This window comes from Hermetia illucens, chromosome 5, assembly GCF_905115235.1.
Source record: "Hermetia illucens chromosome 5, iHerIll2.2.curated.20191125, whole genome shotgun sequence".
In the NCBI taxonomy this organism is placed as follows: Eukaryota; Metazoa; Arthropoda; class Insecta; order Diptera; family Stratiomyidae; genus Hermetia; species Hermetia illucens.
This window is the reverse complement of record NC_051853.1, coordinates 93,794,511-93,800,510: the sequence shown is the minus strand read 5'-3', so window position 1 is coordinate 93,800,510 and position 6,000 is coordinate 93,794,511.

The window sequence follows — 6,000 nt, the reverse complement described above, 5'->3', positions numbered from 1 at the left end:
TTTATATGAAAAGTCAATGTATCCCGACTTTATATTCACGATCAAACTTTTAGAGAAAGCTACACCTTTGCTTCGATTACTTTGTGTAGCACTCTGTAACAGATACACAGGAACTTTCAGAGCTTCTTCAAAATATGCCCATTCACAATTCAGTTCTAATCGCCGGACATAGACTCTTCTGCCCAATATGAAGTCTATAAGCTTGTGAACCTTTATCGTTTCCCTGGTCATTCTTTTTCAGGAGCTCTCCATGTATGGTTTCGTATAATACTTTTAGCTAATGCAGTAATTAGAATACTGCAAATATTGTTAACAAATGGGTGTGGGTTGCATTATAGGATAATATCAAACTTCCTTTTATTTTCTTAGTGTTTCATCTATACTACTTAAGCAGCTTCAAAACTGAAAACACTTATTCAAATTTTATTTCAGCGAAACAGCTTTTTAATGTCAAATATTATTCGAATATTCAAGAGAACACTTGAAACACTCAATAAAAGTACAAGCAACTTCCGAGAAAGTTTACGGAACTGTATCGGTTCCCTCAAACCCAGTAAACTGAAGTGAAAGTGCCTCCGTATTCTCCAGTGATTTATGTAATTTTCACTGGAGTATCCTTACGGTGCTGAATTTCTGCTGCGCATTTCATAAAGTAATTGTTGAAATGAATTGCCTTTGCGAGGGCTGCCTTCATTAACAAGTAGAAATATTGATCAGCATGTTCTCGACAACATGAATTTAGTTTTGATCAAAGAGAATTTTCTCACTTCCTTGCTGGATTCACAACGACCAGAATTTTAAATTCAAAAATGGTTTGCTAAAAATTACTCCGTGAAGGTACTTCGAAGCCGATCCAGAATTAATAATGAATGTGTGAGATTCCATTGTAACATGGAAAATGAAAGATTGAATTTACACCTACATATGTATGAATTGGAGAATTTTCTTGGAAAAGAAAGGTACGGTCTTATCAAAGTATGTTTATATATGGTATGTAATGTGAGTACGAGTAGTGACAGAGATTGATATCTGGTATGGTATGATAATTACGATTTATTCTGGAAACTCCATGTGTTCCTAATTTTTCTAGCAAATCAGACAAGAGATATTTTTAACTGCCCTTGAGAAGTTAAACTAAGTCCCATAATACGTAATATTCGATAGCAGAATTTCCATGCACAAAAGTAACGTCGGAGAGGTTATTGATCCCCTCTGCATTGGTGGCCACTAGCAATTGTAATTACTCTGTCTTCTGTACTTCCTTCGTGGGAATCTACTTTCTTTGTCCTCGTTCCATTGATTAGAATCTCACTCGGAGCTATTTGTATTCAGTGGATATTTTTTTCCGACCACGAGAGGCAATTGCCCTCTAATCTTGAGCATAATATAATACTTACTTTAAATCTGTCCGAAGAATCCTGGGCTTGTGCCATGGATCAGAATTTTTAAGAGCTTGGTGCTTTTGTGTCTAAGCATCTGTATTACTCCCATATAATATACATAATATAAGAATATCTCAGCAAAGCCATATGAGGTTGATGTTAATATTCAGGTCACCGTTTTAAGTTATTGAATGAATCGAATGAAATCCTTTATTGGACTATCGATTTGGTAACTTACTCCCCAAATAGTGAGCATGTTCACAGTAATTTTTTTTTAATCGTATTCCAGAATTTTCTTCATCATAGCTAAGGATTTGCTTTCCGTCGTATTGCTAACAATGCCTCTAGATTTTCACGGCCTGTGGGAATGGAGTAGGAAAATAGTTGACGCAGTAAAAATACGCAGTAAAAGTAATCATCACGTTGATCTTGAATGTTCGATGAGCAATGCTGAAATGCGAATGTTAAAACAATCTTCAGCTATTGCTATTATCGTTAAACTTTTGTGTAAAGTAAAATTTCATCAAAATTAACTTACTGTTTTTTCTGTGCAGATGAAATTCTTCATATTCTCTACCTTCCCGTGAAATCACCTTGAGGTATTACATCACGGGGTGGTATTTAGGTCTTCCCCTATCGTATGGCACTTATAACTGTGCCTTACTAGTCTATTCCGATTATATTGGATACAGTTGATTGCATTCGAAGTCTTCCTTCATGTAAACATTCTCTCTGGTAGATATTGTAGAATTATCAATTCAGAGGTCTTCCAACTTTACTTTTCGCACTCACTTGTCAGTCCAGAATTCCCTAACCACATGTTCATATCACTGATTTTTTCGCATTGATATAGTACAGAATCTTTGTAGTGCTTTGTCATCACAATTATTATGTCATTGCGACCTTCCTCGAAACCAAAAAAATAATGAACTCAATATAGAATCCTGTGAAATATCCGCGGAGCCAACTTACTTTTTGAATAAGTTATCAGTGTGTAGAAAGCTAAGAACACCAACTGCTGATAAGGATTTGGGCTGAATCAAGGTTTTGTGTATTTCTGGGGTAGAAATTTGAGTAACTATTTCATTTCCAACCAGCTTGAAATGTCTGTATGTGTATGCATTTAGCATGTCAAATTACTCACTTTTTTTTGGGAGTAGGGTAGGTGAATACGTTTACGCACAGAGTGTTGGACTCCGGCAACAACACGCTGGCGGACTACCAACTAAACACCTCCCTGTCATCAGAGAACTTGCCTGGAACCGTTTGACACATTACTTGGGGCTAGCCCTCCCGCTCTCCCGGCTTTGGAAGGGGAGGGGAGGAAGGGAGTTGTTGTTAGTTCAGGGAACCCCTTACTGTCCAATCCTTCCGACGGACGACTTAAATCTTCTTCTCGAGAAGAAGAGCCCGAACATAATGCGCAATACGATTCCAGCTGCCAGCGCTCTTCAGCATCTCTCTGACAATGTTGTCTGGTGAGAGCTCCCCTGTGTCTGCATAGAGCTACTGACGAAAGCCGTCCCACCTCTCGCAAGAGAAAAAGGTGTGTTCAGCGTCATCCGCCACTCCATTGCAGAACACACAATCAGGGGATCGCGCCTTCCCAACCCTGTGCAGGTAGGACTGAAAACTTCCATGCCCACTTAGAAGTTGGGTAAGGAAGTAATCAATCTCACCGTGCGTTCTGTTCAACGACGGGTCTAATTTGTCGATGAGCCACGGAGTTCATCTGCCCCTTGGCTCATTTTGCCAAGAAAGTTGCCACTCGGTATGGGTACGTTGACGTTCTTCACGGGCAACCACCTCTCTTAAGTTTTCGCCCTTACGGCTGTAGGTAGGTTTGCGCTCCTTGACAAGGAGGGCAACGGGGAATACTCCCGGGATCACCATCACAGCCCCTCTCGCAAAGCTCCACTCCACTGCACTTGAGCCTTTACAATGCACCTCCTTGTCAAGGGCATCAGTCCATACCTCAGCACCATAGAGAAGAACCGAATGCGTTGCTCCCATAAGGAGACATCTTCTAGTTGATATTGGGCCCCCGACATTCGCCATTAGCAGCCTGTCTGCTGCTGCTTTGATTTGCTCGAAGAAGCAGAGTCGAGCAATAAACCAAGGTATTTAACTGCTGGTTTTGACTCTATGGTCAACTCGCCGATCGATATGGGACGCAGGGCAGGGATTCTCCTTCTAGTCAGGACGACTACTTCGGGTTTTTCCAGCACAAGGTTGAAACCGTGGGCAGTCATCCATCCGCTTACCCGTCGCATCAATATGCCAAGTCTGCTTTGTGCCTTTTCAACAGTGTGTCCGGCAACAAGTGCCGCAACGTCGTCTGCATAACCGACCAGGCGCGACTATTCGGGCATATCGAGAAATAGTTTGGCATGTGAAAGGAGTTTTCTTTGCCTAGCATATCTGTCCATCTTACAGAATTGAAGGCATTTCTGACATCAAGCATTATGAGGAGTACTATCCGTCGAGATCGGCGACTGTGTGCCTCGGCTCGATGAACAGCAGTTTGTAAACTTCCGCCGGGATGCCATTAGGGTCTGGCGCCTTCCTGTTTTTCATAGTAAGAACCGCTTTTTGGAGCTGTCTCATTGTGAAAAGGGGGTAATCCTCGACGTTTTCCGCGCTAATTCCATCAACCCGTACAGGGTGTCTGGGGAACAATGCCCGCACAATGTGGTCCATCTGGTCGGTGCTCAGTATGTAGGGCTTCCGCGGAGTCACGATTTTCCGGGTGACAAGCTTATAGCCAAGTCCCCACGGGTCCTCATTCACCTCATTAACAAGGTTCCGCCAACCGCGAGCTTTGCTTTTATTTATAGTGCTGCGGAGTCTCCGTTTTGCTGATCGGTATTGTGCCTTTGTCTCCTCGTTGGCGTGCAAACCTTGTGCCAAACAGCGGAGCTTATGACACTCCTTCCGTAGGTCGACAATTTCTAACGTCCACGAGTAAATAGAAGGCTTGTCGCGCCTGGGGCCCCTCCGGGGCATGGAAGCCTTACACGCCGTCGTTATCAGGTTCATCACTGAATTTACGACGGTGTCAGCTGCGACACTACCACCTCGCGGATTGCCCCCCAGCGCGGCCCTACCTGATCTAAGAGCTTCGACGAACTCCCCGATGTTCACCCTCGCGACATTCCACACGCGGGGGAGCGCCACGTTGGTGCTCGCCAGCAAGTAGCGTCAACTGCTTTATTCACTTTAGGCACACGAGTCGACTGTTTTGTAACTCGAATTGCGAAACCGTTGCGTCTGCAACCGTTTCGTGACCTTGCATGTATGTGGGAATGGGAAACCGCACATTGGTCGACTAAAACTAAACTGATTTGTAATCAGTTTCCAACTAGTCATGTGAAACGCGCTTGTTGGCTTCAAAACGGTTTCACTCGCGGGGTTGCAAAGTGATCGCGACGTTCTTCAGCGTATTACTCGAAATGAACGAGTAAACTTCGAATATAAAATTTATAGAAGAGGTGGAGAAGCACGAAATTTTATACAATTATAATCTTCCTGGATATCCTAGGAAAGATTTAAGTGAAAAAGCATGGCAGGAAGTGGCAGCCGAAGTAAACATGGCAGGTATATAAACGGAATATTTGTTTTATTTCTTATTCAAATTTTAGTTACGTATCCAATATTTAGTAAGTAATATTAATTATTTGCACTATTACTTCTTGCTTCTGGTACAAAGTATTGTCATTGCCATGGTAGAGATGGATGAGGAAAAAGAAAATAGTTTGCCAAATAATTCCTCACAGTAGCTTCTGACGAACTCTCGTGTATTACAAGTTATCTTGGCATCCCGGGCATTTCCGCCATCATGCTAACCTCACCTGTGTCCGTGGCTTCACCTGTGGCCTGTGGGCCTGTAGTTAATCCCCTCTCGTTTATGTATGTAGTTGTGAAGGAAGCATCTCGCTTTTACAATGTTTCCAGTGAAGAAAAAACCGCAAGGCAAAGTGAACGTTTGAAAGGTAGAAGGGAGCGAACCGCTAGTGTACCGGATTTTGATTGGGAAAGGATATAAAGTAATAAAGATGCCCATCGATACAGAAAGCAAAGACTGACTGCTGCAGAGAAAGTTATTTTTAAAAATTATACATATCACTCTATTGAACACTTCATTGATGTGATTATAGGTTTGGGATTTGACCGAAGAATGTATGACAGTTTAGAATCCATTATTGTTTTAGGTGCAACTTTGCCCCCATCCGCTGAATCTCTTAGCAAGGTTCCAACTACTGCAATATTATTAGGGAAGGTTAAAACAATGAAAAGGGATATTCATCGTATAATGGAATGCCTCCCGGATAAAAAATCCGCATCATCTGAAAAGATTCATGAAGAATACACCTCAATAATAAATAAAATTTGCACTCTTAATAAATTAATTGGTGAAGTTAGTGGAAAACTTGATAAGAAAACCTCTGATTCTGGTACAGGCTTTTCCAAGGAACTTTCAATGATACTAGATGAAATTCGATATTTGGATAAAGAAGTTGGCGGAATATCGACGAGTGCTTCAGAAAAGTCGCTTACTGTATCTAGTAAATATGGCAATGGAGGAATGGCTTTTGTCTCCAGTGACATTGTAAGACCG